General features: G+C 43.9%; 1 pseudogene across 1 annotated transcript; it reads right to left on the bottom strand.

The window, feature by feature from the left end:
- Positions 1-1,971: 1,971 nt before the first annotated feature.
- LOC311582599 (high mobility group protein B2-like) lies at positions 1,972-2,653 on the bottom strand (annotated as a pseudogene). The gene has a single exon. The product of its transcript is annotated as a high mobility group protein B2-like (transcript).
- Positions 2,654-17,595: the final 14,942 nt, after the last annotated feature.

Raw genomic sequence — 17,595 nt, 5'->3', positions numbered from 1 at the left:
GAGTGCCATAAGACAGTTCCTCTCTTTACAGGTATCCCTGAGATCCTTTCACACACTGGAACCTTGTACATGCTATCCATTTGATTTTTGAGTCTCTGGCTTGCAAAAGCTTGAAGACGATGGTGTCTAGAATGTTCCAGCTCTCTTCCGTCTCCCAACTCTCTCCTCCTAAAGTGTTGGGAACTTGGAAATCAGGGGATCACATTTGCTAAACTGTCCTCCAAAGCACAACTCATTGGGTCTTGAGTCAGGGCTAGAAATATTATTCTGTCATTTGGACTGATCTCTGGACTATTTTTCTAGAGAGATAAATTTCCTGGATAGCTGAGTTCTAGGTAGTAGAAATGCCCAGATCTGGTAAAATGTAGCAGATACTAGTTCAGTATCTTGCAGGGTCTAGCTCAGTGCAGAGGCCACAGAAGACACCAAGCAAGCTTGTTATACTTCTATCAATGTTCTAGAATGACCAGAATATTGTCTGTAGTATCTGTTATTTAGTTGCCCTCTGGGCTGCATGGAATGAAGGTGTGGACACAGTCTTCATTTGCATGGTAGTCTCTTTTGACACACTGTTAGGTATTAGCAAATGATATGTCTCAGACACCCTTGAATAAACAAGGATGCAGTAACCAAAGACCATGGGTTGAATAATCATTTATTAAGATATTTCTATAGACAAAAATATAGCTGTTGGACTTAAAAATGTCTTTGAAAATGTATGTTATACTTAAAATTGTTCTGATCATCTTTTAAAAGGACAATGACAAAGTGAGAAGCAGAGGCACGTGTACATGAACACACACACACACACACACATACACACACACACTACACACACACACCAAGACAGAAAGGAAAATAGCATCCCAAAATCACTCCAAGTAGATGACATGCCAGTTTTCATCTTTATGACAACTGCGTCTTGAGGACTTTGGGGAAATCAAGGGATGACTGTAGAAAAGGGGAAAAAGTGGGAGAAGAATTTCCTTGCCCTGATTTTTGCTTGCTACATTACTTCAGCATATGTAGAACACTGTTCTGGAAACTATGACAACCAAATAACCTACCACAGTGAGGGCAATGCAGACTCATGCCTCCTGAGGACAGTACCTGCCTTTCTCCACTGCTGACCGTTAGTCTCTAGGAATGCGAAAGTATCCTAGCAACCACAGGCCTGGCCATTCTGAGCTTTTACTCCAGAAAGCTCGAGTGCCTGCATGCTACTGCATGGAGGCTTGTCCATTTCTCATGTCTTCTCTGAAGAAGGATACAAGACCAGACGCTGGACTGGAAAAGAAGGTTATGCAAAGATGCAACACATGACAGAGGGGACTGACATGGCCTTACCAGAAGGAAAGAAGCAGCCCACTGGGCTCTGAGTTGTGTTTTTTTTTTAAGAAGGTTTGTTTTTGTTTTTGTTTTTGCAAATAATATACATCATTTTATTACAAATTAAAAACAAACAAACAAAAAACAAAGCAACATCCTAAAAAGAATTTATTGGTAATACAAATTCCTATGAAAAAAACTTTTTGCTACCATAAGAAATTAAAAAAATCATTAACTATTTAGGAACATTAACATCTAAAGCTTTAAATCTAACTGTTCCTTGTAGCCCATGAAAAAGCTACAAACTCCTCTTTTAAAAACATATTTTTTCTACAAAGAATCTCATCAGCTATACAAAATCTGTACCGTTTTAGGGCTAAAGAGATGGCTCAGAGGTTAAGAGCACTGTCTGCTCTTCCAAAGATCCTGAGTTCAATTCCCAGCAACCACTTGGTGGCTCACAACGATCTATAATGAGATCTGGTGCCCTTTTCTGGCATGCAGGCAGAATACTGTATAAATAATAAATAAATAAACAAATCTTTAAAAAAAGAAAAATCTCATCAGCGATACAAAAAAATCTGTACAGTTTTATGCTTGAAGCTAATGAACTAATGGTGAGCTGCGCTTGAATTTCACATTCTTCGCAAAACAGTTGCCTGAGCACATACACGCCATAAATTTTAGGACAGTCATTTATTCTTCCTCCTCATCTTCTTCCTCCTCATCTTCGTCATCATCTTCTTCCTCCTCCTTTGACTCGTCTTCTGGCTCATTCTTCTTCTTTGAGCCTGTTGGCCTACCAGGCCCCTTGTTTCCTGCTTCTCTTTGCTTTTTAGCGCAGTGTGCAGCAATGTCCTTTTTTCCTACTTCTCCTTTAGTTCAGCCGCTTTCCGCTCATAGGGTTGTTTATCTTTGGCAGATTGTTCAGACCACATCTCACCTAGTTTTCTGCAGTATCTCCAATAGACAGGCCAGGGTGTTCACTTTTGATCTTTGGGCGATATTCAGAGCCAAAAAGGAAGAAGGCAGACGGTGGCCGTTGGGGAGCGTTAGGATCTTTTTCTTCCCTTTCTTAGCCCTTTAGCCCCTTCGGGAGGAATGTAATTCTTCATCTCCCTGTCATATTGAGCTTTGTCGTTCTTGGCCAAATCTTCAAACTTCGACTTTTCCTTTGCAGACATGGTCTTCCATCTCCCGGAGCATCTCTTCGAAACTTGGCAAAGTTCATCGAGGAGTCAGAGTGCTTCTTGTGCTCCTCCCGGAGGAAGAAGGCGTACAAGTACATTTTGCCCCGAGGTTTCTTGGGGTCTCCTTTGACCATGCTGACACAGGAAAGCATCTACCTGCTGGCGCAAGCTTTCCCCTCAAAGACCAACAGGGATACTTCCTTCCCCAAGTTCCGGTGAGAACCAGTTGATCGCTAAGGCAATCCTCAGCCTCTTGTTTTGCCTACAGGGTTTTTTTTTTGTTTTGTTTTTTTTAATGGTCCACCCTCTCTGAAATGTTAAGCTCATCCCCTTGAGTGTCAACTTCATTTCATCCCACTTCCGGTCTTGCTCACTGACCTATATGTCTCTGTGGGTTTTCCCTCATTTATTTATTAGGATGTTTGCTGATGGTCGTGTGTGGTCATTGGGAGAATACCAAGATGCCTTACTTTCTCATCTATAGGAAGAGCTCAGCTGCAGCCGCAAGTAAACATGGACAAAGGGATACTTTGATTCTCTGCACACACATTTACCAGGATATAGGTGTGGTTCCCTTGGTTACCTCACTCTAACTCTCTGCCTACCTGGTCAGGAGGCACCAGATGGCTCTCTCCTTCTTCCAGCTCAAGTCCGCCTAACTACCTACTCTAACTGTTAGGCTAGCGTGCTTTGCCTTGAGGTATGGAGTGAGTCTCAAAGGTGGCACTCCACATCCTTTCCTACAGAGATCTCATTATGTCTCTGTAATTTGAGTAAACAATGAGACTCTATTGGATTACATTCCTCCCTTCAAATTAGCCTTAATACAGAAAGGGAGGAGAGAGGCGAGGTGCTTCTCCTTAGAGATCAGGTCATTAATTCTTAAGCTCTATGAAATATTGAGGGAAACCCTGAAAATAAATTTGCAAACAATTAGAAGAGCAGGCACTAAAATAATGGTATTTCTCAGGGAAACAAAATAAGCTGAATCCCAGACCACCAGTTTTTTTTTTCAGTTTTCTCAAACTGTTAAGACTAATGTCCACATGATCAGGGTATGATTTCAATTAGATGTTAGCAGAACACACACACACACACACACACACACACACACACACACACACACACACAACTTTTACATTTTTCATTCTATTTTCACTTTGTCTCAAACATAAAAGTGAATCCACCAATGACAGTTTAACATTCTTCTCCTGCCACATTTAAATGAATTTCATTTGTTTTGGGTTGTTTTGCAATGCAGACAGTACACATAATGTAATATAAGACATTATAAGTGTCTTGTTCAGAAAACATCACCCCACTGAAGAACGAGTTTGAAACAAATACATTTTGAGACTAAGCTTCCGTTCCTTAAGAAATGTAAACCACACAGCTAGCACAGACCCTGAGCATATTCCAGGGCTCAATGAATGTTTATCATAGCATCTATCACTTCAGTGAGATGCTAAATGCATACGTCTGCACATATTCCTAAGAACTGCAAAAGAATGAGCATATACCTGCATCTCCCAGAGATGCGCTGGCTTCTCCCATATCATCAATTTGAACTACAGACCTATCAGCCATACTAGCAGCCTTGACCCCACAACTGGGTTCCTCATCACTGGACCTATGGACACATTAGATAAGAAAATTCTTTGTTGCGCAACTGGCTGCTTTGTGCACTACAGGATGCTCGGCACCTTCTCTGACCCTGGCTCACTAGGCCACACTGGCATGCCACTAGAAATGGCCAAAGGACAGGAATCCCCCCACCCCGAAGCACAGGAATTCACGACACCAAGTAATGGTTATCCATAGGACCTCTGTGAACAAGAAGAGATCCAACACGCACAGTGACTTGTAGTCTTTGAGTCATAAGATGGAGGGGGCAGAGAAAAAGTGATTAAGCGCATTGAGAAATTCCTGAATTAAAGGGAAGAAGGATGTGACTGAGCTATAAAGAACTTTCCATATTTGGAAATATAGCATGATATAGTCTGGCAATAAATTTCAAGGATTAAAAATAATCAGGGGGAAATAAAGCAGGAAAAGAGGAAAAACTAGAAATTACAGAGAAAAAAATAACTCAAATTAACATCTGAATACCATAAAAAATGTTCTGTTACTTGGGATAAGGCATTCAAATAAGTCAGAAGATGACGCCTGATAGAAGAAGCCTCCATCTTGTCAGAGCAGTGGAAAAAGCTGGACAAAGTCTAGGCACAATTCACCTGACACTGTTGCTTACCGACCTCCAGTGGACTCACTGGTTCAAGGTTCCTCCAGTGCCCATTATTTGCCAGGAGCATGGCAATTATCCTATTGCCATGAGAACAGCATGTTTTTGTTTTATTTTGTTTTGTTTTTTGGTTTTTTTTTTTTAAGATTTATTTATTTATTATGTATACAGTGCTCTGCCTGCTTATACAACTGCAGGCCAGAAGGGGCCATCAGATCACATTATAGATGGTCATGGGCCACCATGTGGTTGCTGGGAATTAAACTCAGGGCCTCTGGAAGAGCAGACAGTGCTCTTAACCACTGAGCCATCTCTCTAGCCCGAGAACAGCATGAGAAGAGCGTGTTTACGTATGACCAGAAGTGTGTTGTAATCTTCCATGAGATTTCCTCTTCACCAAGCCTTTGCCTGCCATGTCAAGACTGAGCATCCTGTTGTTGGCACCCAGGACATTCCAGCTGCTTCTTATAAACTGCATCTCGGAGCACTGTGTTGTCTTTCTAAAGCGTGTGCTTCCTCTTTTAAGCTGGACTGTAGTTGCTCCTTTAAACTGTCAAGTGTGTTGAGAGGATGGACTTCTCTGATGTGTAGTGATCTTTGGATCTTGCTTCAGGTGTTTGCTTGTTTGTTTGTTTGTTTGCTAAACCAAAGCTTTTCATGTGGACATGGTCAGATCCTTCAGAGTTCTACTTTACAGAGTCTGGTGACTCACCTTCCTTGCTATCACTGGGGTATTGTGACATTCTTGAACTTCTACTAGTCGTGTCGCCGGGTCTCAACTGTCACAGGGATGCAGGCGTTTCTGACCCAGTAATCAGAAGAATTCTGGTGAAAGGACGAATTTTTATAAAGGGCTAAAGATGTAAAACTCGGACTCTACAAATCCCCCCCCCCAAAAAAAACACCTGACACTGTGATAAGTATAGAAAGCCACTTTGCTGAGCTGAATTGTAATTTGTCAACAACAACAACAACACTGCAACAAAGAGCCCGGAGACATATGAAGGTCCCTGCTCAGCTGAGCTGTCTCTATGTAAGGCCCATCATGCATGTGCCTATTTGTATGTGTGCTCGCTTTATACGTGTATATAGTCAGCTCTCAGTATCTCGGGGAATATTGCTTCCAAGATCCATGAACATATCAGGTGTTGAGTGAGAAAGCCCCTCACAGGCTCAGGCATTTGAACACTTGGTCCCAGGTTGATGACATCATTTGAGGGGTTTAGGAGGTATGGCCTGGTTGGAGGAAATAAGGCACCCACGGCAGTCTTTTTGAGTTGATAGACTCCATTTTTTTTTGTTTTTTTTCTCCTTTATTAATTTATTCTTGTTACATCTCAATGGTTACCCCATCCCTTGTATCCTCCCATTCTTCCCTCCCTCCCATTTTCCCCTTATTCCCCTCCCCTATGACTGTTCCTGAGGGGGATTACCTCCCCCTGTATATGTTCATAGGGTATCAAGTCTCTTCAGGTAGACTCCATTTTTTACTTTATGTTCTCTGCTTCATGCTTGCAGTTCAAGCTGCGAATCCCAGGCTGCCGGTCCAGCCACCTGCTGCCTTCTATCTCTACTCCACCATTGTGGGTTCTAACTCCCTGGAGCTGTGAGCTCAAATAAACTCTCTTATTTAAGTTGCCTTGATCATGGTAGTTTATCACAGCAATAGAAGAGGAACTAGGGCAATATCCAAATCCATAGGTCCTCTAAACTGAACACAAAGAAACAAAAAGGATTGCTCCTAGGTACAGTGGAGAGAAAAAAAGGGAGAGCATAGCCAGAGTCAGAGACATCTGGGAAAGTCCAGAGTGGACTGAGCCTGAGCCATGGGAGAAAAGAGGGGGGAGGGGGGGGGAGAGGAACCAGGTACAGCAGTCAGGAGGCCAAAGATACAAAAGGGTGGATAACCAAAATGACTGGATCATATAGGGAAGAAAGCCCAGTCCCTGGTCTGGGTTGTTTGGGGTACAGGGTGGGGTATGTCAGACTTACACTGTAACAGGTAGGGACTGATGGATGCTGAGAGAACCTGAAGGCTGGGTCTGCTCTGATATGTTAGATGAACACCCCAGCCATTTGTCCCAGGGCTTAAGAGGTAGCATAGACCTTTCTATAAAATGGTAGGTAACCACCCTCCCATGGACTTAAGTCACCTTTAGCTTAGTAAGAGTGCCCAGCCCAGTCCAATGCCATGTGGATGACTGCTCACTGCATGTTTTAGAGTCATGGGAGGGGAGTGTGTGTAGGGTGTGTGCGTGCCTGCAGAGAGCCAAGAGCCTTTGAATGGTTTTCATTCATGAACAACTAAATCTACAGCTACAGCACTCATGTATGAAGTGGACTAGCTACATATACAAAGCTGGCAGAGGAGTAAGGGGAAAATGAGAGGGAGGAAGAATGGGAGGATACAAGGGATAGGATAACCATTGAGATGTAATATGAATAAATTAATAAAATTTTTTAAAATGCCAAAAAAAAAGCTGGCAGTTTGAAACTTTAAGTAGTCCTTCTGTGTGTCTAGAAAGAAAGAAACAAACAAACCTCTGATGAGACCCAAAGTCTTTCAAATTTGTCAGAGTTTAAGGTACCCAATAGTCACACCCCATTATCTTCATCACTGACTGGAACTTCCCAGATCTGACTTCCTAATTCTGAAATGTTATAACCACTCATTCAAATTTCTTCCCTTCCTTTCCCCTTAGTCTGGAAAAAGCCCAACAATAGAGACATCCTCTGTGGATTGACAATCCTCACTGTCTGGCAGCACCAGCAAATCAGCTTCTCAACTAATACTTTGACTCCTGGGCCCTACCAACCCGCCTTCATGACCAGAATCTTTGGTGATTTTCCTCTATGTGTCTCTATTGCAAAATAGGTGGCTGTACATCAGAACTACCACCTTAAGGTCTTGAATCTTCCTGGGTATGTAGGTATTCCATAGTCAATATAATAATGGTTAGGACTCATGAGCATGTATTATGATTTTCACATTAGAAAAAAAATCATGCACTTCCCCATTGAATCTTCATAACAATCTTATAAAAGTAGTGAAAGTCTATGCCACTATTTTAACATACATTATTGATGAGAGTCCCAGATGTTTAAAGGGGAGAAAAAGCATTTCCAATAAAAAGGAAGAAAAGATCTATATTTCTTGTATGAAAACTCCATACTAATTTCTTTATCGTTAAATGTGGACATCACAGAAATGCCCCAGTGAGAGCCCAGACTCTTGAGTCTGGAATATCCAAAGCATAAATGATTGCTGTTGGCTTCCCACCGAATGCCTTGGGGAACACACAGACTCCCCTCATAGGAAAATGAGTTGTGCATGCGGAAAAAGCAACAAGGAATGGAAGCAAAGGTCAGGACACAGCCCAATCTGCCCCTAATACAGGAATCCCAGAATGAGGACACCTCCCACCCTGGAGGATCCCTAGAAGTTTCTATCATCTTTAGACAAGCAGTATTCAGTCTGCACCTTCACTGAAAAAAAAGAATAAAAGAAAAGCTGATCCCGTCCTTTCGGGCTTTCAAATGGAGGAGGAATAACTAATTCTTCATAGGCAGCTTTGGAGTTCCCTTAATTTCTCTGCATTATCACTATTTATGGTCTTTGTTATAGTAAAGCCATCTTTGGATATCTATGGGGGTAACTGCTTCTAGACCCACTCCGTGTAGTGATCTCTATGGCCACTCGAGCCATTTATTTTAAAAATGGCATAGTACGTACATTTTGCCCTCACTCTCTTTTCCTCCCATATGCTTTGAGTCATCTCTAAATTACCCAGAATGCCTAACACAGTGTAAACGATGTGCAAATAGCTGCAATACTGTGTAGCTGGAAGAATAATGACAAGAAAGAATGTCTGGGCATGTTCAGTACAGACACAATTTGGTCTCTGAGTATTTCCAATCTGTGCTTGGTTGACTCTACAGATGCAGAACCCAAGGAGGCAGAGAACTCACTGTGCTGTACTCACTTTCCTACAGGAGAAAATAGTAAGATTCTCAAAACAAAATGAACTGTTTACCGATTTTGGAATACAGCACAAAGGGCTAAGAAGGCAAGACTGGATGCTAGTATGCATCTGTTGTAACACACTAGTTTTCTATCACACATCAACACGCTAACAATATATCGCTAAGTTTTATATATATTATATAAATCATAGTATATAATATACATATTATTTTAAATTATATAAACATGATATAATTTATATATTATTATAGCATATATAATATGTGATATTGTATATAACAATATTATTACCTCTTCAGTGGCTTAATAAGGCATGAATCTATCATCTCAAGGATTTCATGGTTCAGAGGCCCAACATATTTCAGTTGGTATGATGATTAACTTTGATTGTCAGCTTGAGAGACAGGGTTGCCATGGAAACAAACCCCTGGGCATGTCTGTGGGGAGGTCTCTTGTAGATTAGGTTCATTGAGATGAGAAGATCTACCCCAAAGGTGAATGGCACCACTCCATAGACAGGAATCTTAGGCTGAGTAGGAGCATCCATCTCTCCCTGCTTCCTGACTCTAGATACAACGTGAACGACTGCCTCACACCTCTGGCACCTTACTGTCACCATCACAATAGACAGCTTCCCCCAAACCATGAGCCCCAATAAGCCATTCCTTCTCTAAGTTGCTTTTATCGGGTATTTTGTCCCATCAGTAAGAAAAGACACTAACTCAGTTGTGTCCCCACAAGTTTAAAACAGAATGTGAACACCAAGAGACAGAAAATCTAGGTGCTTTCCCATAAATCTGTCTGCCACACCACTGTCTAGTCAGCTGTAGATTAGAGAATGTGCCATGAGTGAGGCCCAAACCCGCGAGGATGCCAGAGGAAGGCGCAGTGACATAGGGAAGGCCTATTGACACGAGAATACAGGTCATCACCAGGGTAAGGCAGGGAGACCACAGGAAGGCTTGAATCTGTATAGCTTCTGGACTGTGGCTGTCTGCTGAGTCTTTCCATTTACCCAAAGAAGAGGGCAGAAGAGGAAGAGAGCATGGACCCAACGCTATGCTATTTCATTTCATGTAGCAACTCTGATTGTCTGGTAGAATGTGTGTGTGTGTGTGTGTGTGTGTGTGTGTGTGTGTGTGTGTGTGTGTGTGTAGGGGGGTTATTCTAGAAGGATTCTGAGACTACCTTTTGGAAATTCAGCCAGAAAGAGTACTTGGCTTGATTACTAATGCCTGCCACAAGCTCGGGGTTGGTGATGAGAGATCGACTGAATAAGCCTCCCCTGACTTAGAAGTACACACCACTATATCTACGCGCACTAAAAAAAGGGCAAAGTGCTTAGGTATACCCAGCATACAGGGAGGACATGACCCTCATGAGACACCTTTCTATGCAACTCATCGCCTCCATTGTCTTCTCTGCATTTTGTTTTTGATGTGCATGTTTGCCTGCTGGATGTGCACCACATACATGCCTGGTGCAGGTGGAAGTCAGAAATGGGGACTGGATATACTGGATCTGGAGCTGTGAATGATGGTGAGCATGTGTGTGTGTGTGTGTGTGTGTGTGTGTGTTGAGGATTGACTCACACACCTGGGTCCTCTGCCAGAGCCAAGTGATCTTAACTGCTGAGCAGTCTCTCCAGCCTTTTTCTTATATATATATACTTTTATTTTATTACACCTGTATAAAACAAGCTACATACAGAAGAGAGAACCATGTGACAGTCACGAGAATAATGAGTTCTATACACGTTATATTCATAGTGAATTGGCCAGCTGCATTCATCCTGTTGGAAATAAGTGTCTTTTCTGTCTTGTTGGGTCTAAATTTCCAAATGAGATTCTTTTCTATAATTTAAAACTTCTCACGAAGAAGTTGCCTACTTACCTAACTGATAAGTGGTGATGCTCGGGTAGTGTCAGGTAGATACATGGATCTACTGGCCTCAGGCAGTGATGGTTTTGGCACCCAGAATCCACAGAGAGGAAATCAGAGATCAACCGAGCGCCTTGCAAGAGTCACATGCCATGGAGCAGGAAGAAGTCGAAGGTCTAAGTCTCTGGGCCTCATTTTGGTGCCATCAAGTCTCAGGCACGCATTGCATGTGGAGGCACGTGCAGCAGCGCTTTGCCAGAGTTGTCTTGTCACATTCCCAGGGGCTTGGCAGAGGGAAGGCATCTCCTTTTTTTTTTTTTTTCCTTGCAACTTCCAACATTTATTTCACATCTTTAAAATGCCCTCGTGCTTGTCACTCGTACTGAAAACAAAAGCAAGAAACCAGATCTGTCTGCAGAGCCGTGGCTTCTGGAGCTAAATTAAAATGCTAATGGGCTTGCACGGAGCTGAGAGAGACCTGCACTCTGCATAGAGGCAGAGACAGGGACTTAAGAGAGAGAGAGAGAGAGAGAGAGAGAGAGAGAGAGAGAGAGAGAGAGAAACATCCTGCACACCACACTCTGTGCTGCCTGCCTGTGGGCGGAGCTGTAGGCACTTCTAAGTCTCCTACTCCCCTGTCCTTGCCCCTTCCCTTTCTCCAGCCTGGCTTTTCTTGCAATGAGGCTATGTGAAGTCTGAAGAAACAGCCCCTGGCAGTGACTGCTCACAAAGAATATCTTTCGGGGTTTTTTTTGTTTTGTTTTGTTTTGTTTTGTTGTTTGTTTTTTGTTTTTGATTTTTTTCTCCCCGCCCCCCCCAACAGTTTAAATGACAGAACAACTTTGATACAGACAGTAAGATGCAATTACCCCCTTAGGGCTAAGCAAGGAAAGAACTCAGCACCAAGAAGAACAATGAAAACAGAATGAAGACACTTGCCCTTAAAACATAAGCGAGTCCACATGGCTTGATGGTTCTGTCACTATGGAGCCGAATGATTTAGTCTACCAATGTCAGAGGCGCTGGCGAAGTTCTAATCGCCATGTTGATCCCTGGATGTAGAATATTCCAGAACAATGCTGTGTATCAGTTAGAAAGAAAGATCTTTGGGAGAAATTGGAATTGGACCCAACGTCATCAAGGGTTGAGTGAAATCCGCTGAAATTTGGAAAAAGAAATGTGGCTGCATTAAGACAGAAATGGGGAGGCGGGGCAAGATACTCAAGAAGCCCAGACATCTAAGGAAAACTTGACAGGTGTGTTGAAAGAATAGGTATTAATTACCTACAGCTATCCCAAATGCTTCTGCAAACAAGCAAACAAACGCGCAAATACATTAAATTACACGTTGTGCCATTGTGCCTTTATTGAGTCCCAGCCAGAACTATACATTGATTATCCCGTTGCCATGGCAGAGAGAATGGTTTCTGGGTTATGATGGCAGCTGCCATATGTTCAGCTTCAAGCCAGCAGATTCCAAGATGAACAGAGGAGAGAACAGAGGACACTATCCTACCGTTCCAGTTAGCTTTGAGCAGTCATGTGGTCCTCTCCTCCTGGCCTGCTATTAGGTACATGCCACCTCCAAGGCTCTTATGCCCGTCTTCCAGGGACTCTTACACAGTCACCCCAGGTGCCTAACCTAAACAGTCTCTGAGTTTAGAGTTGGCTTGCACAGCAATTAGAAAGATTCGTACTCACAGAGAGATACCTCCTCTGGTTGGGCATGGCAGAAGGATGCAATTGGGGTGACTGATAGCATCTCTTAGCTGCATTTAAGGAAACAGATCACTGCTTATGACTTCTGGTCATAACAGAATGAAGAACTCTTTGATTGTAGGTGATAAATCTTGGGTGTGTTCTAGAGTTTGATAGACTCTGGACCACTTCAAGGAGCATCAGAGGGGATGAGTCAGGCATATTCTTGCCCAAGTTCTCTCTCTCTTCGTGGGGCAGACTGGGCTGATATTTTTATGGTCTGACTCAGTGTGACAATATGAAGTTGTACTGCCAGTTCAGTCACACATGCCCTCACGGGTAGAACACTAGTGAGTGTTTTGAATGTCCCGGAGATTTTTTTTTTCATATGTTTCCAGCATCTGTGAGGAAGTTGGCTGGTTTGCTTGAGCAGGAATGCACTGGTTTTTTTGGAATCCTACAGTAAGCTTCATGAACAGCACAATGTAAATGATCCTTGAAAGATTCCGAGTCCTTCCAAAGCGACCCATCTGTGAAGAAAGGACTCCAGTTACCTTGCCATATCTGCAGTGCTACCACTCCAGGAAACGCAGTTGAAACACAGGCAACGCATTTTGAATGATCCATATTCCCTTTCCTATGCAAACCCAAAGGGACGCCAGGGATAGCAGCCTCCACGGAGACGGTCTGCACTGACGTGACATATTTATCACGGCTAACTGCTCTGAAAGCTCCAGGTTCTCGCGCCGCCGAGTGTGTTCTGCGTAGACGTAGTGACAGGGCTGCTGTGCCCTATCAGTGCCTCCAGTCACTCACACCACACTCTGCATCTGGGGAAAGAGCTGGGACAGGCATCCACAAGGCAGTTTTCGCGGGGTATTAATGAACCAAAAACATGTTTAGTCTTCTTCTGCGTGCGGTAAAACGATAGTAAGATACCAGCACACACGCACCATATTGGCCCCAACTTCAAAGGCTAGCAATGACAAGTACAGTAAGAGCTATGGGGCATCCATCACTCTGTGTACTGCTAGTAGAGAGACAGCCTGTGATACCCCTTTGAAAAAGGGTATTAGTCAAGGAAATAAAAAAATGCAAATACTCTGACCTGACTCTAAGGGATGGAATTTCCCTCCAATACTTGTCGACATTGGAAGGAACAAATAAATCTACATGTAGATATGTAATTATATATGTGTGTGCCCACCTGTTTACCATTTATCTGATGTATCGTTCATTAACTTATATCTTCCATTTAAAAACAATGGGAGCTGGGGAAGGACTCAGTGATAGACTGCCTACCTACGTGTATGCCCTGAGTTCAATTCCATCTGTTTTTTTTTGTTTCTTTCCTTTTTAAAAATTGTTTCTTTCAAGGAAAAAAAAATCAGTATCTGTGGGCTGAGAATGTAGCTCAGCGTTAGGCCTCACACACACATGACCCGGACTCAATTCCAACTACCCATTTAAAAAATATCCAACAGTGGCCCTCAGTGGAAACAAACACTGTGGAGAGCTGCGAGGTGCCGCGCCTTAACATGGCGCAGGCTTCCACCTTCCGCCATCCCGACAACAAGCGCTCTCTAAGATAAACAAGTCCTTATATGGCAAAAGGCTGTGCAAGGGTAACTGGTGATCTGATGACGAGCAGTCCTGCTCTGACGCGGACCAATGAGGAGGTGGCACCTGGCATGAGCTGATTGGCCCTTGAGTTGTACTTAAGCTTGGCCCTTCCCTTCTTCGGGGCCATTCCCACTGAGCTTAATCCTGAGTAAAGATCTCGAGAAGAAGTCTGGTTGTTGGTGTCTTATTTCCGCTGGACGGTGCGGCGCCGACAAAACACCAGCTTGTTTATATGAAAAATGTATCCAAAAGTATGGAATGTACCTGAACACTCCCAGAGGCCAGCGAGGTGTCTGTTTCCCGTTCATAGTCGTTAACCCTTCTTCTCAAATTGCCTATCTAATGGCTCCTTGGAGATAGTGAGTTTTGTAGAGATGTAAATAAAGGAAGTGTGTGCCAGAAGGAAATGTGTGCCGGAAGAAAGTGTGTGCAGGAAGGAAGTGTGTGCAGGAAGGAAGTGTGTGCAGGAAGGAAGTGTGTGCAGGAAGGAAGCATGTGCAGGAAGGAAGTGTGTGCAGGAAGAAAGTGTGTGCAGGAAGGAAGCATGTGCAGGAGGGAAGTGTGTGCAGGAAGAAGCGTGTACTGGAAGGAAATGTGTGCACGAGGGAAGCATGTGCAGGAAGGAAGTATGTGCAGGAGGAAAGTATGTGCAGAAAGGAAGCATGTGCAGGAGAGAAGCATGTGCAGGAAGGAAGCATGTGCAGGAGAGAAGCATGTGCAGGATGGGAGCATTGCAGGAAAGAAGTACGTGCAAAAAGGAAGTGTGTGCAGGAGGGAAGCGTGTGCAGGAAGGAAGCATGTGCAGGAAGGAAGCATGTGCAGGATGGGAGCATTGCAGGAAGGAAGTACGTGCAAAAAGGAAGTGTGTGCAGGAGGGAAGCGTGTGCAGGAAGGAAGCGTGTGCAGGAGAGAAGCATGTTCAGGAAGGAAGCATGTGCAGGAGAGAAGCATGTGCAGGAAGGAAGCATGTGCAGGAAGGAAGCATGTGCAGGATGGGAGCATTGCAGGAAGGAAGCATGTGCAGGATGGGAGCATTGCAGGAAGGAAGTATGTGCAAAAAGGAAGTGTGTGCAGGAGGGAAGTGTGTGCAGGAAGGAAGCATGTGCAGAAGGGAAGTGTGTGCAGGAGGGAAGTGTGTGCAGAAGGGAAGTGTGTGCAGGAGGGAAGCATGTGCAGAAGGGAAGTGTGTGCAGGAGGGAAGTGTGTACAGGAAGGAAGCATGTGCAGAAGGGAAGTGTGTGCAGGAGGGAAGTGTGTACAGGAAGGAAGCATGTGCAGAAGGGAAGTGTGTGCAGGAGGGAAGTGTGTACAGGAAGGAAGCATGTGCAGAAGGGAAGTGTGTGCAGGAAGGAAGCATGTGCAGAAGGGAAGTGTGTGCAGGAGGGAAGCGTGTGCAGGAAGGAAGCATGTGCAGAAGGGAAGTGTGTGCAGAAGGGAAGCGTGTGCAGGAAGGAAGCATGTGCAGGAAGGAAGTGTGTGCAGGAGGGAAGCGTGTGCAGGCTCCACAAGGTTTCAGGGGAAGGGAGGGATGACATGGCATTCCTCTCTGCAAGGGGGCGGGGCTTGCAGCAGAAGCTCCTCATCAAGCTGTGTCTCCTCTGATGAGCTCTTGTTATGATAACTATTATCACGCCAGAGACGCTGATAATTATATTTAGACAGTTTTTAAAGCAATATTGTGTAATATTTTCCCCCATTTGACAACAGCATCGGAGCTGATGAATACGCAGTCAGATGAAATGCTGGGCTGCTGCTGTCCGCAAAATGTTCCCATCAACCGTGTAAGTGAGTTTTATAATGTATACATTATATTAGCAGGGAAACACACTCCTTGGGAAAGGACCAATTCTTGGCGCATAATCAGTTCCCATTGAATTTAAATGACTTTTGGTCCTACACCGATGCTGATAAAATACTTTCAAATGTACAGAATATTAACCAAATGTTTATATTAAACAACTCCTTTCAGGTGAAAATGCGCGCTGCGAAGCGTAGCTCCCCAGAGCAAGTTAGTGAATAGTAATGCCTAGCTGATCCTAAGAGCTATACGTCCTCTGATGTGGGAGGCCAACGGAGAGATAACAGGAAGGCTGGTGCGTGGGCCCTGCCTGGGAAGGCTCAATAGCACCGGACATAACGTCTTTGTGATGGAAATGGAGTTCCAATGCAAGCAATTGGTTGCTGAGGACTAGGAGGCAGATATAGGCCTTACGGGGAACAAGAATGCCATGCATCTATCTGTGTTTAGATACACAGGGACACGAAGAGGCAGGATGGCCCCAGACCTGCTCATGGCATCATCAGTAAAGAAATTATAGACATTGTCTCATAGTAAACCCTAGCCAGTCGCCAGTTCACTTTGAGCCTTTATTTGCGGTAAGTAATGACTGCTTATCCCAGGAAACTTAGGGCCTCCCAACCCAGAAGCAGAAAGACTCAAATGGTATATATTCACTTATATCTGCATATTAGCCCAAGGGGCATGTCCCACGAAAGCCTTCACTTACCAGGAAACCGAGACAGAGGGGAGGACATTCTAGTGGGACTCTAGATGAGAGAAGCATGGGAGAATGGCAAAGTAGAAGGATCCAGAGGGTCCTAGAAGCCTACAAGTAGAACATTATGATAGGCAGATTTGGGCCCAGGGGTCCCACTCAAACTAAGGCACCAGCCAAGGACAATACAGGCGGTAAACCTTAAACTCCTACCCAGATCTAGACAATAGACAGAACAGTCTCCACAGTAGAGTGGAGAGTGGGATATTACTTTCTCACATACTCTGGTGCCTCACCTTTGACCATGTCCCCTGGAGGGGGAGACCTGGTGGCACTCAGAGGAAGGACAGCAGGTTACCAAGAAGAGACTTGATACCCTATGAACATATACAGGGGGAGGTAATCCCCCTCAGGAACAGTCATAGGGGAGGGGAATAAGGGGAAAATGGGAGGGAGGGAAGAATGGGAGGATACAAGGGATGGGATAACCATTGAGATGTAACAAGAATAAATTAATAAAGTAAAAAAAAATCATATTGGACTCAAGAAGAAAAAAAAAGAACGGCAGTGTTGGAGCTGTGTTGAGGCTCACTGACCATTTCTGGTGATCATGTTTATCTGCGGGCTCCAGGAACTCATATACATATGCAGCTCGAAAGACGAGACCCCACGTTTCCCAGTAACCACAGCTTGTACCAGCCAAGCTGGAGGACCCATGGACTTTCTTTACCTGTCTGGAGGTGAGTTGAAAGGCCATGCTGGGGAGAACAGTTTCTGGGGGCTTGGCTGGTGTTTGGGTTGACTGTCTTTGTGCTGGACTTCTGTCCTTCCATGCAGGGAGTGAAATGGTTTTTTTTCATTTTGATATACAGCATAAAACTCCTAGTGGCTTGGATGGCCCAGGCTATACAAGCTCTTCTTCTTCTTCCTCTTCTTCTTTTTCTTCTCCTCCTCCTCCTTCTTCTTCTTCCTCTTCTTCTTCTTTTTCTTCTCCTCCTCCTCCTCCTTCTTCTTCCTCTTCTTCTTTTTCTTCTTCTTCCTCTTCTTCTTTTTCTTCTTCTTCTTCCTCTTCTTCTTCTTCTTCTTTAATATTTATTTATTTATTTATTTATTTATTTATTTATTTATTATGTATACAGTGCTCTGCCTGCG

The sequence above is a fragment of the Acomys minous genome (assembly GCF_964271855.1).
Source record: "Acomys minous genome assembly, chromosome: 14".
NCBI classification, from domain to species: Eukaryota; Metazoa; Chordata; class Mammalia; order Rodentia; family Muridae; genus Acomys; species Acomys minous.
The sequence above is the reverse complement of the archived record's forward strand: the minus strand, read 5'-3'. Positions and strand labels throughout refer to the sequence as shown.